We start from the raw sequence: 20,455 nt of genomic DNA on the forward strand, positions 1-20,455 counted from the left end.
GACAACCCGTCCACATGGTCATCCTTTATTGTTTGGGCCGAATACGCACACAACACCTTGCGCTCCTCCTCCACTGGTATGTCTCCACACGAGTGTCAGTTTGGCTATGCTCCTCCATTGTTCCCGGACCAGGAGGCAGAAGTCAGAGTACCTTCAGCCTTGAAGTTCGTCAGACGCTGTCGGCTTATGTGGAGGAAGACCCGTCTTAATCTTATGCGTTCCTCACAGAGGTACCAACAACAAGCCAACAGACGTCGCCGTCCCGGGCCTACCCTGCGCCCCGGCCAGAGAGTCTGGCTCTCCACAAGAGACTTACCTCTACGGGTGGAGTCTCGCAAGCTGTCCCAAAAATACATCAGTCCCTTCAAGGTTGCCAGGAGAGTTAACCCAGTTTCTTATCGCCTACACTTACCCAGATCCCTTAAGATTAATCCCACATTTCACATTTCATTGTTAAAACCTGTTGTTTTTTCTCCCCTTGTCCCGGCAGACAGACCTCCCCCTCCGCCTCGTGTCATTGGAGGCCAGCCGGCTTATACCGTCCATCGGATACTGGATTCCCGCCGGGTGCAGCGGTCCTGGCAGTATCTGGTGGACTGGGAAGGCTACGGTCCCGAGGAGCGCTCCTGGGTTCCTGCCAAAGACATCCTGGACCCTGACCTCATTCGTCAGTTCAGGGCCCTCCACCCTGAGAGAGCTGGTAGGAACGTCAGGAGCCGTTCCTAGGGTGGGGATTCTGTCAGGATTTGGCCAGGGTTGTTCCGGGTTTTGGTCACTAGATGCCCCCATTGTGCTTTTTGACCTTATGTTTTTTCCCTTGTTCCCCATTATTATTTGCACCTGTGCCTCGTTTCCCCTGATTGTATTTAAACCCTTAGTTTCCCTCAGTTCTGTGCTCTGTGTTTGTATGTTAGCACCCAGCCCTAGTGTTCTGTGTATTCTTGTCGATTCCGGTGGATGCTCTTGTGGAATTCTGTTTTTGTTTTTGAGTATCTCTTGAGGCTTTTTTGTGCTATTCCTACCACCTTTTGGATTTGCCATTTTTGTATTGAAGGACTTCTCCTTTTTACTTTATTAAATACACCGTCTTAAGTACTGCTGTGTCTGCCTCATCTTCTGGGTTCTGCTGACTATTCGTGGCTCAGTTGGTTAAGTGACTGTTTCTCACTCCGGAGACCCAGGTTCGTAACCGGGTCCTGACAATTAGGAGGAATAAAGGGCCAACCGCACCAGCATATGGTCTCACAAGTGGTCTGAGGATCTCTTCTTGGCACCTAATGGCAGTCAGGCTACCTCTGGCGAGCACATGGAGGGCTGTGCGGCCACCCCACACCATGACTGACCCGCCGCAAAACCGGTCATGCTGGAAGTCTCCAGACTCTGTCACGTCTGTCACGTGCTCAGTGTGAACCTGCTTTCATCTGTGAAGAGCACAGGGCGCCAGTGGCGAATTTGCCAATCTTGGTGTTCTCTGGCAAATGCCAAACGTCCTGCACGGTGTTGGGCTGTAAGCACAACCCACACCTGTGGACGTTGGGCCCTCATACCACCCTCATGGAGTCTGTTTCTGACCGTTTGAGCAGACACATGCACTTTTGTGGCCTGCTGGAGGTCATTTTGCAGGGCTCTGGCAGTGCTCCTCCTGCTCCTCCTTGCACAAAGGCGGAGGTTGCGGTCCTGCTGCTGGGTTGTTGCCCTCCTACGGCCTCCTCCATGTCTCCTGATGTATTGGCCTGTGTTAAAGGAATTCATAAGGTCATTTTTGATCAACTTCTGAAAAGTGACTCGAAACACTAATGCACACATTTTCCTTCTAAAAGACAAACAATTTTCTCCGTTACCCCCCAGTCACAACATAATTTCTGTGGCGACCAAATGTGCTTTGCGAGTGACGTCATCAACAAGCGCTCAACCTCGGCAATGAATTTAAATAATTGTTGTTTGATAAACCTAACCTAATTTATCACATCTGTTCGAATCTTGAATTAGAATTTACAACACCAACAAATATCTCTAAATTCGCTAATTTTACAAAACATTTCGATGGACATAAATCGTAATTTTCTTTTCGTTGATTTTTTTAACAGGGAAATCCCCTTAACCCAAACTTTTACTTCAACAACGAAACCTAATAATTCTGATGATCCCTTCATATCATTTGTTTTAAATCTCTCGATGTTTCATGTAACTCATTCAGTCTATCTTCAAATTGTCGTCCCAAAATATTTTATACACTGCCATACACTCAAACCACTGTGATAACCGTGCACTGTCCCTTTAAGATAAGACATTTTTTTCCCCGCAATGAAAACGGAAAACAGATCATGTTTAGAATACTGTAATGACCTGACTAGATCATAAAGGAACAATTGTCCAGACAGAGGCTTGAGTTTGCGAATTGACGGTTTATTAAACCAACTTTACACAGGCTACTGTTTGGGCCGTAGCACACGCCAAAAAGATGACAGATAACCCACAAGCCAATCGTGACCTTCTCTTGGGAAGCCAGGAAGTAAGAGAGAGAGAACAAAAAGCTGAACCTGGTCTTAACTTCCAATGCTCCACCCCCCTGCCCAACCCCCCTCCACGCCACTCTGCCAACCACCAGGATGCCCGGCATCAGAACATTCCAGGCATTCCCGTGCTTGGCAGATAGCAGGTTGATTGACATGTCGGACCCCGCGAACACGGGGTACTGGTCAGTACAACACAACCACCTCCTAGCCTAACACATAACACACAGCTGTCTGTGCGGGTCGCTACAATACGTTACTTTTTGTTCGAATTCACTGGCGTTACCTAACCAAAAATCAATACTTGGGAAAACGATCTCAACTTTTTACGATTAAACTATTCCTACCTATTTTATAGTCCAAAGCGTTGCACCATATAGCCCCATTTGATTGTCTAGCAATTCCGTTGCTGGCTGTAGCATCTTTTCAGAAAACGACGCCACAAATCTGCCTGCCTCTGTAAAATATATATTCCCTATTCAGATTGAGTTCAGTTTTAAATTCTAATCATCAGAGTAAAACCAACCAAACTTCTCAACTTACTATACCCTAACATTTAAACGTACCATGTTTTGTGCTAAATTTATGCGCTATGCGCTATGACATCCGGATAGCACGAAATTGTATCCTATCTCTCCGTTATTCCCTACATTTAACTTTAGGTGACTTTCTCTTCTATGATACATTTATTTAAATACGACTCCCATCTCAATACATTATTCCACCAGATCGTTTTGGGCAAAATAGCGTATTACCTCGAAATTGTCTCGCCATTATTTTAATATCTTCTTTTTTCAATTCAATCTAAAACACATAATAAACGTAAAGTTAATTTAGACAAACACTGGCGACCGTATTTTTCCGGCAAAACATGCAAATAGGTTAATTACAATTTAATATCAGTTTTAGTTAACCGCCTCGGCTGGGAACCAAACCGTGGATTGCCGTTGGTAAGACTGCTGCGCTCACCACTATACTACCTACACTGGAACTGACTAAGATTCTCCGCAAATAGACCAATCTTCTCTGTTTAAATTTGTAACTCCGGCCTCTGGACAACAGAAAATAGCCCTAATTTAACGACCCAAAGTTTTCCCTCAGTTAGGATTCTCCTTAATTTCACTGTCTTTGCATTTGACCCTTCTTTTTTTTTACCCGATTGTCGCCTCTGACCTTCCCCACAGTTAAATTACAACCTTGTTGACGACGTTTGCAGGGAGTGTTACACTCCCGGGCGAAATGTCCAATTTCGTTACAATTAAAACATTTTATATGTTTCTTTTGACTCCCCTTATCCACTTTTCTCGACTTTATTCCCTTCTCTAACTCCATTATACCTCCCTCGGCTTCAGCGGGATCCACATACATGGGTGGTAATTTCACAGGTAGCTCCTGCAGCCCTATTCTTACAACCACTATTTTGTCGACTGGATTATCTCTGTATTGTTGGTATAATCGAGGAAGATATAGTTTGTTACCCTCACCTCCACCCAATTGGTTAACTTTTTCATCTGCGGGAGCGGAGGGCAGCGCCTCTTGATTCTTGTCAGATGTAACCTTTTTTCCTGCACGTCCAATTGTCTTTTTTGCTTCCGAAAGCCAAACTCCGGCTGTGTATAACCCCTGTTTATTCTGCTTTTTCACATTATTTCCACATTCCTTATGTATCTGTTTTATAAGTGATTCCAGCTTTTCTACATTTACACAGCCATCAAATTTTATTTCTTTCTCCATTTTAGACCGAAATCAATGTTTCTCTTGTCTCTCTGTTCCATATAACGCTCGTCTCCCGTTCGTTCCGGCGCTTCTTTTGAGGCATTTCCACCCATTCTTAATCCTTACCGTTACTAGTAGCTATGGTATTTAATCACTTATCTATGCCTTACTATATTTAATTTTAAATTCTATGTGCGTGTCTTTCTATGAATTTGCAATTTACCGTTACTTAGTTACTTTTAGCCCTTTTCTGTCTGACTATGTGTGTGTCTCTTTAAAAATAATCAGTATGTATTTTCCTTCCTGTGAACCGTGTCCATAGAAGACTTTTGATCGGACATCACATTTCACCCATAGGATATTCTTTTTGGGACTTTCAACGTTAATGTCTCATATCTCACTACTCTAGACTAAGTTAACCTCATCCTTTTTGGATATTAATTTATTTCAGCATCGTACAGGTTCAATTATTCTGTTCGCCTAGAATTACTCTGCCTTCTCACCAAGCCTAATTTATCCTCACCTGTTATATATATATATCTTATCTGCTACTTCTTGATAGTCAGACAACTTCCCATATACAGATAGACCACTCAGGTTCAAACTTTATTTAGGTATGTTTTTTGAATTAATGGTTATCCTATTTGTACGGAACAAGCGTCCTAATTCTCCAATGCGTACTATATCTCTCCTTAATAACCTTCTGGCTTGCAAAACCAGGATTTATTAAGCTCTAGTTTATTTATGGTAGTGCACCTTACCACAGGTCAATTTCAGACCTGTTTCCTTCCTATCGATTTTGGTTAAAACCCAAGGTAGAAACCCATTGTATTTGTTCAGAATATTCAAGCACCTATTATTGATCAAATCCATCTCCTTTATAACATTTTAATCAATAATATAATTAAAAAATCCCTCCCAAATTCGAGAAGAAAGGCTACTGATCTGCTACCGACTGGGAAAAGCACTGTTCGTTTGGATCTGTCACCTCTTTGTCATCTGGGTTAACACACCAAACCTGTTTTTAACCTCAATCCAGAAGCCAGGTCTTTTTACATTTTTTATTAATGTACACGTTTTTTTTCCGGCGTTCGACCTCCAGATGGCAGGGACGGATTTTTAGATCCCGGCTTCGAAGGACCAATTGTTAAAGGAATTCTAAATTCCTCTGTTTTAATTCCCAATCAAAATTAAACACTCTGTCAATGCATTAAGGGTTTGTAAGACCCTTATTTTATAAGGATGGACAGAGCCCCGGTCTTAAAAGTCAGGTAACAGCCTTTAATTCAAGAGAATACTCCGTTCATATACATTTTACCACAGGTTATAAACTGAAAATGACGTCAGCATTTTCTAAATGTTCCGTCTCTTCTTGACACTGGTAGAAAGGCCCTATAGTTCTCAAGCCTTCCCTCCTCGCCTAGAGCCAAGGTCAGTCAGTGTAGATAAGCATTCTAGACAGTCTGGAGATAGTCCATCCCTGCCATCTGGAGATAGTTCATTCATTTGTACCAAGGCATTGTTCTAAACTTCTGACTACATTATATACAATTGGAAATGGGAGCAAGAGAGAAAATTCATACATGTACAGTAACATAATAGTCTTTTAATTCATCCTGATTGAAATGTATACATAATTAGTCATTATAGATAAAAATTCCCTTAACAGCCTGTCTCCTGGTAGTGCCTCCATGCTCTGGACACTACGCTGACAGACACAGCAAACCTTCTTGCCACAGCTCGCATTGATGTGCCATCCTGGATGAGCTGCACTACCTGAGCCACTTGTGTGGGTTGTAGACTCCGTCTCATGCTATCACTAAAGTGAAAGCACCGGCAGCATTCAAAAGTGACCAAAACATCAGCCAGGAAGCATAGGAACTGAGAAGTGGTCTGTGGTTGCCACTTGCAGAACCCCTCCTTTATTGGGGGTGTATTGATAATTGCCTATAATTTCCACCTGTTGTCTATTCCATTTGCACAACAGCATGTGAAATTTATTGTCAATCAGTGTTGCTTCCTAAGTGGACAGTTTGATTTCACAGAAGTGTGAGTGACTTGGAGTTACATTGTGATGTTTGTGTTCCCTTTATTTTTTTGAGCAGTGTATGATTAGATTAATCTATTTTACTCATTTCAATTACCTTTATTAGCAATTTCAAGTTTACGGAAGGAAATATGATCAAGCATCAGCCTCTGGGCATCTAAAGGCCAATTCTTGGTGGATTATTAATAAGCAGGTGGCTCAGTGGCGTATGCCTTAGAGATTGTTTTGGAGGGTTGGCACGCAAAACCTTAGCTGCATTTGAGATGTTTTGACAACGTCTTTCAGGGGAGGACAAGGCCGAGTGGCTAGACCATTATGAGAAAATAAAATTGGAGTATATTATTTTTCCATTAGAGACAGAAAAGGAGGGAGTATAATAGAGAGAAAGGGATTAGTAGAGAGAAATTAAGGACTAAAATGTTGGGCATCCGAGAGCGGTTGTGGAGGTTGACAGTTAGACAGGGTCATAAAATATTCAGTAGTTGGCACTGAAGGTTCCTTGAATGGTTTTTCTAATTGGACCAAGGTCTTGCCCTGACATGTATACTATGGATTATGTTGTAACTTCTCATAACGTAGTGCTGTTTTCTCTCATCTGAATATCAATCAGCTTTTTTTGATCTCTTTCAGAAGGAATACACCTCAAAAGATGAAAGCAAAAACAGGAAGGCAAGGCTGTGTGTGTGTGTGTGTGTGTGTGTGTGTGTGTGTGTGTGTGTGTGTGTGTGTGTGTGTGTGTGTGTGTGTGTGTGTGAACCAGATTGGCAGCTTAAAGAAGACATTCATCTTTTGATGAAAAGATAACGAGATAAAAAAACTTGCAACAGTCATTAACTCATGCTGCTCATTTGATTAAACTTTCTAGGCAGGGATCATTTAATATTATTTTCCATCTACTCTCACTCTCTGCATTATAATTAATTTAATGCTATCAATTAAGGCCTCTACCATAGCATGGCTTGCTTTGCATACTAATTTATCTGGTAGCTGTTTTGTGCTATGGTATGGCTTGCCCCTAAATGTCTATGCAACTGAAATATTAGTCCTATCTCTTCGTGACATTTAAACAATTTTACTGTGTCTAATCATAACAGTACTACAGCATACAGTTGCAAATCTTGTTTTAGAGAGAGCAATGTTTGCTATTATCGTGATCAAACCATGTCATTGGGATTTAGTATTAGGTCATACAAACAGTGTATGTTTTGTATGCAGAGCATACTTTTGCAGGAAAGCTGTTTATTATGGAAAACACACAGGTTGGAAGCAGGGATAGGTTTTGTTCATTAGGTTTTGTTCACTCTGTATCACGGAGGCGCTCCGCACTGCTAAAGCTAACTCTCTCTCCTCTGCTCTCATCCTTCTAGACCTATCGGCTGCCTTCGATACTGTGAACCATCAGATCCTCCTCTCCACTCTCTCCGAGTTGGGCATCTCCGGCGCGGCCCACGCTTGGATTGCGTCCTACCTGACAGGTCGCTCCTACCAGGTGGCGTGGCGAGAATCTGTCTCCTCACCACGCGCTCTCACCACTGGTGTCCCCCAGGGCTCTGTTCTAGGCCCTCTCCTATTCTCGCTATACACCAAGTCACTTGGCTCTGTCATAACCTCACATGGTCTCTCCTATCATTGCTATGCAGACGACACACAATTAATCTTCTCCTTTCCCCTTCTGATGACCAGGTGGCGAATCGCATCTCTGCATGTCTGGCAGACATATCAGTGTGGATGACGGATCACCACCTCAAGCTGAACCTCGGCAAGACGGAGCTGCTCTTCCTCCCGGGGAAGGACTGCCCATTCCATGATCTCGCCATCACGGTTGACAACTCCATTGTGTCCTCCTCCCAGAGCGCTAAGAACCTTGGCGTGATCCTGGACAACACCCTGTCGTTCTCAACTAACATCAAGGCGGTGGCACATTCCTGTAGGTTCATGCTCTACAACATCCGCAGAGTACGACCCTGCCTCACACAGGAAGCGGCGCAGGTCCTAATCCAGGCACTTGTCATCTCCCGTCTGGATTACTGCAACTCGCTGTTGGCTGGGCTCCCTGCCTGTGCCATTAAACCCCTACAACTCATCCAGAACGCCGCAGCCCGTCTGGTGTTCAACCTTCCCAAGTTCTCTCACGTCACCCCGCTCCTCCGCTCTCTCCACTGGCTTCCAGTTGAAGCTCGCATCCGCTACAAGACCATGGTGCTTGCCTACGGAGCTGTGAGGGGAACGGCACCGCAGTACCTCCAGGCTCTGATCAGGCCCTACACCCAAACAAGGGCACTGCGTTCATCCACCTCTGGCCTGCTCGCCTCCCTACCACTGAGGAAGTACAGCTCCCGCTCAGCCCAGTCAAAACTGTTCGCTGCTCTGGCCCCCCAATGGTGGAACAAACTCCCTCACGACACCAGGACAGCGGAGTCAATCACCACCTTCCGGAGACACCTGAAACCCCACCTCTTTAAGGAATACCTAGGATAGGATAAAGTAATCCTTCTCACCCCCCCCCTTAAATGATTTAGATGCACTATTGTAAAGTGGCTGTTCCACTGGATGTCATAAGGTGAATTTACCAATTTGTAAGTCGCTCTGGATAAGAGCGTCTGCCAAATGACTTAAATGTAATGTAAATGTAAATTAAATAAGCTTTACTTCAGGCCAAATGTCGTTCATTTTTGGCGACGAAATATGCCAAACCTTGAGAAGTCTGTTGGCAAAGAAACCACTGCAAATATGAAATATAAAAAAGTAATATTTTTGTTGTTGTGAAGTTTAGCTTGAAAGTTAGATTAGAAATGGAATGTTCTCACAAAATGCTCTGTAATAAACAATTCTGTGAATTAGCATAAAATAGAATAACATCAAAGTCGAAGCTTTGGAATAGATAGATATTCATAAATTTGTGGACTCCTACCCGACAACCCTGCAATAGTCAGATACACATTCACGTGTCAGTTTAAGATTAATGACAATCCATCACAGCCAGTCACCTATGACCCCAACATTTTAATTATATTTCAGATGACTTGCTCAGCAAACACACCCAGGAGATTATTTAGCCTAAAGGAATACCCCCTCCTGAGAGAATGCAGCAGGTCAGAAATTGAAATATGTTTGGTGATAATAGATGAAACTTGTCCACATGGTGAAAAACAAAGGGAACAATAGCATTTTTTACCTCTTCCTCTATAATAACATTACCATTTTGCAAGAGTGCCATTGAATTGATACCCAAACAGTTTGGGGATTCAATTGACAGTTTGACTATTTTTGAAAATACACTGACTGTACAAAACATTAAAATATTGAGTTGCTTCCCCTTTTGCCCTCAGAACAGCCTCAATTCTTTGGTGCATGTACTACAAGGTGTCTAAAGCATTCCACGGGCATGCTGGCCCATGTTGACACCAAGTTGGCTGGATGCCCTTTGGGTAGTGGACCATTCTTGTTACTCGCGGGAAACTGTTGAGCATGAAAAACCCAGCAACATTACAGTTCTTGCTTGGCACAATCAAACCGGTGGGCCTGGCACCTACTACCATACAACGTTCAAAGGCACTTAACCCTTGTGTTGTCTTAAGGGTGAAAAATGACCCGCCACTATGTTGAAGAGCAGAGAAAACCCCCTAAATTATTTTTTTTCAACTTGAAATTTGATTACTTTTCCCAGAGTGACCCCAACATAAGAAAAAGTCAAACATTGCCTCTGTTCATATTTCCATGAAAGCTGTACACCACCAGGGTACAAAGATTGTCTCAGGGTCATTTTTGACCCGGCAGTTCTAAAATCATTTACACACCACGAAAACCACAAAGACACACACACATACACACACAATGTGAAATTGAGATTATGTGTACTACTAATTGAACTCAGCCAGCACCTCCTGAAGAGGAAGATCACCATGGTTGGCACAGTTAGAATGAACAAGCCTGAGCTCCCGTTGCACTCCTTGCAACAAGTGGGATAAATGCCATCTCATCAAAGTTTGCCTTCACCCCCACCACCACTCTAGTTTCTTACCTCCCAAAGAGGAACAAGAATGTGGTCCTCCTGAGCACACTGCACAAAACGGCTGAGATCAGTGATCGTGAAGACAGGAAGCCAGCCATCATCCTGGACTACAACCACAACAAAGGAGGCGTGGACAACCTGGACAAGGGGATTGGAACTCACAGCTGCAGGAGGATGACTGCCCGCTGGCCCCTCATCATCTTCCATAACATAATTAATGTGTCCTCATACAATGCCTTTGTGATATGTAACAAGATCAACCCTACCTGGATGCCTGATAAGTGGAACAAGAGGAGGGTGTTCCTGGAGCAGCTGGGGAAGGCACTTATAACCCCACACATTCAAAGAAGGGAGTGCCTCCCCCGCACAGCAGCCTCTGTTCTTTCACGTTTTTGTTTTGTATCTATTATCTTATTTTATTAAAAGTTCAAGACTATTATTGTTTCCCAACAATAAAATGCATTCAAAACTACTTTCTGCACATTTCTGATACTTTCTTAGGCTATACAAGTGCTAGAAAATGTATGCTTACACCTATGCAGCACCATTGGCAATGATAATAATAACAAACCACTACTTTAGTAAAGAAAACAATGATGACAGGTGTGTTGTAAGAAAAATGAGTGGTGTCCACTGATTAAATGCAGTCTTTCTGCATTGTGAAGAGGGGAAACCCAGATATTCACAAAGTTTGTGATGAATGACAGGTTGTTTCTTCATGCAAAATAGATTTGGAGTTTATTATTAAATTAAGCTGCTTTATTTAAGGGGTTTAGAGAAGGCAGATCTTTTTTTTTTCCTTTAGGATAAGGGGAGTATACAGAATGTTAAGACTACACAAGGGTTAAATCTTTTGTCTTGTCCATTCACCCTCTGAACGGCACACATACACAATCCATGTCTCAATTGTCTCAAGGCTTAAAAATCTTTCTTTAACTTGTCTTATCCCCTTCATTCAGTCCTTGCCCTGATAAATTGAGGTTGTTCTGTGGGCAAACGTCCTTCTGTTTGCAATTTGTCCATAAGATGGCAGTGAAAGCCCATTCTAATAATACTTGGGAGTACCTCCAGAATCACACCTATGTGATTATGAGAACACTCCATTGATCAAGTCACATTTGTTTTGTGAGCGATGTCCATTACTATTATTTAGGTGGTGTGGTATATTAATATATAAACTATAACTATTCTCTTACTGAATCATGCTTAAATGTCCAATCACAGTGAGGTTTTAGAATGGGATATTTTTATTGGCCATTTGCACATTGATTGTTATTTCCGCTGTAACAGAACCCAACACACCACCCACGGCAGACTGGAAAGAACAAGTACCTTGCTCCCTCCAGGGCACAATAGCGGTAACCTGACATATTGATAACAGCAACCATTTGATTGATGTCAACCCAGAGATTTATCACATCAGCCTTGGGATTCGAGGCCCCAAATCAACCCTTCAATCTGTATCGATAACTTATTAGACTGAGGTCATCTTGAACCCCAATATTAAATGTATTGTGCTAAGGGTGTCCAGTTATAATTAAGTCTATCTCCATCTGTACTTTTGTACTTTGAAAAATGTGTGATCTTAACCTCCTGAACTCTGCCTGTGAGGACGGCTATACTTCTGTCACATTGTGATGATATTCTGCTACATAATGTCACGCCTTGGTCTTAGTATTTTGTGTTTTAGTTAATTAGTTGGTCAGGCCAGGGTGTGACATGGGTTTATGTTATTGTGTTGTCGTATTGGGGTTTTTGTAGGCATTGGGATTGTGGTTGATTAGGGGTGTGTTTAGTTTAGGTTTGGCTGCCTGAGGCGGTTCTCAATCAGAGTCAGGTGGTTCTTGTTGTCTCTGATAGGGAACCGTATTTAGGTAGCCTGGGTTTCACTGTGTATTTTGTGGGTGATTGTTCCTGTCTCTGTGTAGTTTCACCAGATAGGCTGTAATTAGGTTTCACGTTCCGTTTTGTTGTTATTTATTTATATCAGTTATTTCATGAACAGCGATTCATTCATTAAAAACATGAGTAAACCAACACGCTGCATTTCGGTCCGACTCTCTTTCAACAAACGAAGAACGCCGTTACATAATCACCCACCACACACGGGCCGAGCAGCGTGTTAACAGGCAGCAACAGCAGGAGCAGTGAAGGGAGGTCGTTATAGACAGCAGAAGCATGGAGTATACGACGTGGGATGAAATAGACAGGTGGGCGGTCGACCCAGAGAGAGTGCCGGAGCCCGCCTGGGATTCGCTGGAGCAGTGCGAAGAGGGCTATAGGAGAATGGAGTTGGAGAGGCAATCATGACGGCGCAGAGGAAAGCCCGTGAGTCAGCCCCAAAAATTTATTGGGGGGCGGCTCAGAGGGAGAGTGGCTGAGTCAGGAGACAGACCTGAGCCAACTCTTCTTGTTAATCGTGAGGAGCCAAAGAGGAGACCAGAACCAGAGCCGGTGTTAGAGGTGAGCGAAGCAGAGACTGTGAAGGAGTTAATGGGGAAAGTGGAGTGGAGAGTAATGAGGGAGTTGCTAGCTTGGTGTTTTAGGTACAAGATTCATCCAACGGAGCGTGTCGGGATTTAATGGCACCTGGGTCAGCGCTCCATACTAGTCCTGAGGTGCGTGTTAGTCGGCTGGTGAAAAATGTGCCAGCCTCACGCACTAGGCCTCCTGTGTACCTACCTAGCCTTGCACGTCCTGTGCCAGTCCTGCTCTAAGGCTCTCCAGTACACCTTCACGGTCCAGTCCATCCTGTGCCACCTTCACACACCAGGTCTCCGGGGGCAGCTCCCCGCACCAACCTTCCTGTGCGTGTCCTCGATCCAGTACCACCAGTTCCAGTACAACGCACCAGGCCTTCAGTGCGCCTCGCCTGTTCAGCGCAGCCAGCGCTTTCTCCCTCTCCTGCGCTGTCGGAGTCTCCCGCCTGTTCAGCGCTTCTAGAGCCTTCCTCCTCTACAGCGCTGCTGGAGTCTCCTGTCTGTTCAGCGCTATCAGAGCCTTTCTCCTCTCCTGCGCTACCGGAGTCTCCCGCCTGTTCAGCGCTTCTAGAGCCTTCCTCCTCTACAGTGCTGCTGGAGTCTCCTGTCTGTTCAGCGCTATCAGAGCCTCTCTCCTCTCCTGCGCTACCGGAGTCTCCCGCCTGTTCAGCGCTTCTAGAGCCTTCCTCCTCTACAGCGCTGCCGGAGCCTCCTGCCTGTTCGGAGCAGCCTGAGCTGCCAGTCTGCATGGAGCAGCCAGAGCTGTCAGTCTGCATGGAGCAGCCAGAGCTGCCAGTCTGCATGGAGCAGCCAGAGCTGCCAGTCTGCATGGAGCAGCCAGAGCTGCCAGTCTACATGGAGCAGCCAGACTTGTCAGTCTGCTTGGAGTAGCAATAGCTGCCAGTCTGCATGGAGCTGCCAGTCTGCATGGAGCTGCCAGTCTGCATGGAGCTGCCAGTCTGCAAGGAGCTGCCAGTCTGTATGGAGCTGCCAGTCTGCAAGGAGCTGCCAGACTGCAAGGAGCTGCCAGTCTGCAAGGAGCTGCCAGAGCTGTTAGTCTGCATGGAGCAGCCAGAGCTGTCAGTCTGCAAGGAGCTGCCAGTCTGCATGGAGCTGCCAGTCTGCAAGGAGCTGCCAGTCTGCAAGGAGCTGCCAGTCTGCAAAGAGCTGCCAGTCTGCAAGGAGCTGCCAGAGATGTTAGTCTGCATGGAGCAGCCAGAGCTGTCAGTCTGTAAGAAGCCGCCAGAGCTGTCAATCTGCATGGAGCAGCCAGAGCCGCCAGTCAGCATGGAGCAGCCAGAGCCGTCAGTCAGCATGAAGCAGCCAGAGCCGTCAGTCTGCCAGGATCCGCCAGTCAGCCAGACTCTTCCAGATCTGCCAGTCAGCCAGACTTTTCCAGATCTGCCAGTCAACCAGACTTTTCCAGATCTGCCAGTCAACCAGACTCTTCCAGATCTGCCAGTCGGCCAGACTCTTCCAGATCTGCCAGTCGGCCAGACTCTTCCAGATCTGCCAGTCGGCCAGACTCTTCCAGATCTGCCAGTCGGCCAGACTCTTCCAGATCTGCCAGTCGGCCAGACTCTTCCAGATCTGCCAGTCGACCAGACTCTTCCAGATCTGCCAGTCGACCAGACTCTTCCAGATCTGCTAGTCAACCAGACTCTTCCAGATCTGCTAGTCAGCCAGGATCTGCCAGAACTGCCAGCCAGCCAGGATCTGCCGGATTCAACTGCCTGGCTGGGCTTCCTCTCAGTGCTGGACTTCCTTTCAGTCCTGGGCTTCCTCTCAGTGCTGGGCTTCCTCTGTTCCAAGCTGCCCCTCTGTCCCGAGCTGCACCTCTGTCCCGAGCTGCCCCTCTGTCCCGAGGTGCCCCTCTGTCCCGAGCTGCCCTTCTGTCCCGAGCTGCCCCTCTGTCTCGAGCTGCCCCTCAGTCCAGTGGGGTTCTGGGTGAGGACTACTAGGCCATGGTCGGCGGCGAGGGTGGATTATCCCAGGACGCGTAGGTGAGGAACTATGACATTAATGGAGTGGGGTCCACGTCCCGAGCCGGAACCGCCACCATGGACGGACGCCCACCCGGACCCTCCCTATGGTTTTGAGGTGGGGGGGGGGGTGGTTCTGTCACACCTTGGTCTTAGTACTTTGTGTTTTAGTTAATTAGTTGGTCAGGCCAGGGTGTGACATGGGTTTATGTTGTTGTGTTGTCGTATTGGGGTTTTTGTAGGCATTGGGATTGTGGTTGATTAGGGGTGTGTTTAGTTTAGGTTTGGCTGCCTGAGGCGGTTCTCAATCAGAGTCAGGTGATTCTTGGTGTCTCTGATAGGGAACCGTATTTAGGTAGCCTGGGTTTCACTGTGTATTTCATGGGTGATTGTTCCTGTCTCTGTGTAGTTTCACCAGATAGGCTGTAATTAGGTTTCACGTTCCGTTTTGTTGTTATTTATTTATATCAGTTATTTCATGTACCGCGATTCATTCATTAAAAACATGAGTAACCAACACGCTGCATTTCGGTCCGACTCTCTTTCAACAAACGAAGAACGCCGTTACACATAATATATTTATCACGCTACTGATACTGAATGGGTTGATAGAGTCATGACAAAATAGAGTAATAACACACAGGAGCAGATGGGTCTCAGCGGACAAGACCGTTAACTAATTGATGCATTATCAGCATTCACTGTTTCAGCCATACAGCCATTGCAATTTGTGTGATATGTTATAAATGCAATTCGTGGAACATGCTACACATTTATTGTGCTTAAAACCCCTTAGAGTCGATTGATGAACTGGTACGTCAATCTCACTAACATAAAATCCCCATCAAAATCTGCCAATTTAGACTAGCAACATCATTTTTTGCATTGGATGCCTTTCAATCCACCGCATCCGCCTACAGTTAAAGTCAGATGTTTACATACACCTTAGCCAACTACATTTAAACTCAGTTTTTCACAATTCCTGACATTTAATCGTAGTAAAAATGCCCTGTTCTAGGTCAGTCAGGATCACCACTTTATTTTAAGAATGTGAAATGTCAGAATAATAGTAGAGAGAAGGATTTGTTTCAGCTTTGATTTCTTTCACCACATTCCCAGTGGGTCAGAAGTTTACATACACTCAATTAGTATTTGGTAGAATTGCCTTAAAATTGTTTAACTTGGGTCAAACGTTTCAGGTAGTCTTCCATGAGCTTCCCACAATACATTGGGTGAATTTTGGTCCATTCCTCCTGACAGAGCTGGTGGAACTGAGTCAGGTTTGTAGGCCTAGCATGCACATGTTTTATCAGTTCTGCTCACAAATCTTCTATAGGATTGAGGTCAGGGCTTTGTGATGGCCACTCCAATACATTGACTTTGTTGTCCATAAGACATTTTGCCACAACTTTGGAAGTATATGCTTGGGGTCATTGTCCATCTGGAAGACCCATTTGCGACAAAGCTTTAAATTCCTGACTGATGTCTTGAGATGTTGCTTCAATCTATCCACATCATTTTCCTACATCATGATGCAATCTATTTTGTGAAGTGCACCAGTCCCTCCTGCAGCAAAGCACCCCTACAACATGATGCCTCCACCCCCGTACTTCGCGGTTGGGGTGGTGTTCTTCGGCTTGCAAGCCTCCCCCTTTTTCCTCCAAACATAACAATGGTTATTATGGCCAAATATATATTTTTTTCATCAGACCAGAGGACATTTCTCCAAAAAGTCCGATCTTTGTCCCCATGTGCAGTTGCAAACTGTAGTCTGGCTTTTTTTATGGTGGTTTTGGAGCAGTGGTTTCTTCCTTGCTGAGCGGCTTTTCAGGTTATGTCGATATAGGACTCGTTTTACTGTGGATATAGATGCTTGTGTACCTGTTTCCTCCAGAATTTTCACAGGGTCCTTTGTTGTTGTTCAGGTATTGATTATGCACTTTTTTGCACCAAAGTACGTTCATCTCTAGGAGACAGAACGCGTCTCCTTCCTGAGCGTTATGACTGCTGCGTGGTCCCATGGTGTTTATACTTGCGTACTATTATTTGTACAGATGAACTTGGTACCTTCAGGCATTTGGAATTTGCTCCCAGTGATGAACCAGACTTGTGGAGATCTACAATTTTTATTTTGAAGTCTTGGCTGATTTCTTTATATTATCCAATGATGTCAAGCAAAGAGGTACTGAGTTTGAAGGTAGGCCTTGAAATACATCCACGGGTACACCTCCAATTGACTCAAATGATGTCAATTAGCCTTCCAGAAGCTTCTAAAGCCATGACATTATTTTCTAGATTTTTCCAAGCTGTTTAAAGGCACAGTAAACTTATGACCCAATGGAATTGTGATACAGTGAATTATATGTGAAATAATCTGTCTGTAAACAATTGTTGGAAAAATGACTTGTGTCTTGCACAAAGTAGATGTCCTAACCGACTTGCCAAAACTATAGTTTGTTAACAAGAAATTTGTGGAGTGGTTGAAAAACGAGTTTTAATAACTCTAACCTATGTGTATGTAAATTTCCAACTTCAACTGTATGTCGCACTTCAACATCTGTGGTGAAAGGTGGCAGAGCTAGAGTGGTGTTTGTCAGAACATGATACAAAAACATCTGTAGCGTCTGAACAGTTTGACTTATAAACTATTATGACCACTCCATGGAAAGGGGAGACTCACAAACACAATGGTGTTAACCGGTACCGGTTTCAAGAAATTTATGGAAGTATTAAGGAAGTTTTGTACCTACCCAAAAAGGGGTTAAATTATATGAAATAACCTTCAAAAAGAGTGTGCAAAATTGTCATCAAGGCAAAGGGTGGCTACTTGAAGAATCTCAAATATAAAATATATTTTGATTTGTTTACCACTTTTTTTGGTTACAACATGATTCCATATGTGTTATTTCATAGTTCTGATGTCTTCGCTATTATTCTACAATGTAGAAAATAGTAAAAAATAAAGAAAAACCCTGGAATGATTAGATGTGTCCAAACTATTGACTGGTACTGTACATTTGAGTCATTTAGACACTTTGATTCAAAACTACACTTTGGTTCGTTCAACCTATTAGATTCAATTTGTCTGAAACCAAATAATTTGACAGATCAATGTGATTTTTTTAATTGAGTTGATGCTTCTCAATTGCTTACAACACTTAATGCGCATCGCATTGCATAGCGATGGGTGCAATGTAGCGGTGGTAAAATATCATAAGAGTTGGAGGCGTGGCCTAATGGGGGCATGGCCTTCGCTTAGTAACTGTAACGGCGTTCTTTTGTTGTTGAAGGAGAGTCGGACCGAAATGCAGCGTGTAAGTTACTCATGTTTATTGAATGAAGACAAAACGAACGAACTAACACGAATAACTAAATAAATACAAAAAAACAACAAACAGAACGAAACCTAATACAGCCTGACTGGTGCAACCTACACAGAGACAGGGACAATCACCCACGAAATACAAGGCGAAAAACAGGCTACCTAAATACGGTTCCCAATCAGCGACAACGAGAAGCACCTGACTCTGATTGAGAACCGCCTCAGGCAGCCAACCTAAAAAACACACACACACACCCCTAATCAACTACCAACCCAAACACTACAAACCCCAATACAGAAATACAATACAAAATAACCCCATGTCACACCCTGGTCTGACTAACTAATAATCTAAAACACACTATACTAAGACCAAGGCGTGACAGTAACTTTTGGACAACCGTGAGAGGGAATGTCATTTCAGGTGTTGTGTTTTTTCATGATTATTCATTCTCTGCCAACACTGAATTTAAATTATATCTGCATAAGTCATGTGATACTAAAAATCCTGGAAAGGTTTCTGTTGATGAAATTGCCGCCATTTGGTTACTGTTTTCTAATCAGTTATGGTGAAAGTCTGATATAAAGAAAGTGATTGGAGTCATTTATTCATGCAATGGAACCAACTTAATATCTTGATTAAGAGGAAATCGATTTAATTGCTTGTAACCCAATTTAAAATGTGGACAGGTTATTCCAAAGTGAAATATCTACTTGATAAAACATGAAACACTACCGTTCAAAGGTTCAAAGGTTTGGGGTCACTTAGAAATGTACTTGTTTTTTAAAGAAAAGCAAAACAAAATGTCCATTAAAGTAACATCAAAGGGCCAGCATCCTGGAGTCGCCTCTTCACTGTTGATGTTGAGACTGGTGTTTTGCACATACTATTTAATGAAGCTACCAGTTGAGGACTTGTGAGGCGTCTGTTTCTCAAGCTAGACACTCTAATGTACGTGTCCTCTTGCTCAGTTGTGCACCGGGTCCTCCCACTCTTCTTTCTATTCTGGTTAGAACCAGTTTGCACTGTACTTTGAAGTGAGTAGTAGACAGCATTGTACGAGATCTTCAGTTTCTTGGCAATTTCTTGCATGGAATAGCTTTACTTTCTCAGAACAAGAATAGACTGATGAGTTTCAGAAGAAAGGTCTTTGTTTCTGGCCATTTTGAGCCTGTAATCGAACCCACAAATGCTGATGCTCCAGATACTCAACTAGTCTAAAGAAGACCAGCTTTATTGCTTCTTTAATCAGCACAACAGTTTTCAGCTGTGCTAACATAATTTCAAAATGGTTTTCTAATGATCAATTAGCCTTTTAAAATGATAAACTTTGATTAGCTAACACAACGTGCCATTGGAACACAGGAGTGATGGTTGCTTATAATGGGCCTCTGCACGCCTATGTAGATATTCCATAAAGAATCTGCCATTTCCAGCTACAGTACTCTTTTTTCAACGTTAACAATGTCTACACTGTATTTCTCATCAATTTGATGTGATTTTAATTAGTTTGTTCTTTTTTTAGGTTTAACCAGAGGGCAAAAGTATGTTCAGTGCTGGCTGGCTTGCCTCTGAACCTAATCAGGGTTGGTCCTGGATGGGAGACCATCTGCTGCTGGAAGTGGTGATGGAGGGCCAGTAGGCAAAACGCTTTCCTCTGGTCTAAAAGAAATGCCCAATGCCCCAGGGCAGTGTTTGGGGACATTGCCCTGTGTATGGTGCTGTCTTTCGGATGGGACATTAAACGGGTGTCCTGACTCTCTGTGGTCACTAATGATCCCATGGTACTTATCATAAGACTAGGGGTGTTAACCCCAGTGTCCTGGCTAAATTCACAATCTGGCCTTCATACCATCATAGCTACCTAATCACCCCCAGCTTCCAATTGGCTCATTCATCTCCCCTGTAACTAATCCCCAAGTCTTGGCTGTACACGAGAATGTTTTCTCAGTCAACTTACCTGGTAAAATAAGGGTTAAATAAAAAACATTCCGAGAATGTTCTGTTGAACCCAACTTTAAATAGAACCAAGAGGAAAACTGCAGGAAACATTTATGTTGAAGCACTGAAATTCCCACCGAAGAACGTTGTTTCTGAACTATTTGAGAACACTGCCAATATCAAACCAGTTGGACAAATGTCCTAGAACATTTCCAAAATGTTTATTAAATGTAACCACGTTTTAACTTTTATGAAAGGTTCTGTTAAAGTAATAAAATACCAATATACATGTTTTTGGGTCAAGTTCCTTAAACGTGCTGATAATGTTCCTAAGCCAAGCAACTATCCTGCACCGTTCCCAGAAAGTTGACAGAAGGTTTTTCGCAAAATAGCCATAGGACAACCACGCTCTCACCAAGCCCTATGAAATATATAGTTCTC

The sequence above is a fragment of the Oncorhynchus masou genome, chromosome 30, assembly GCF_036934945.1.
Source record: "Oncorhynchus masou masou isolate Uvic2021 chromosome 30, UVic_Omas_1.1, whole genome shotgun sequence".
In the NCBI taxonomy this organism is placed as follows: domain Eukaryota; kingdom Metazoa; phylum Chordata; class Actinopteri; order Salmoniformes; family Salmonidae; genus Oncorhynchus; species Oncorhynchus masou.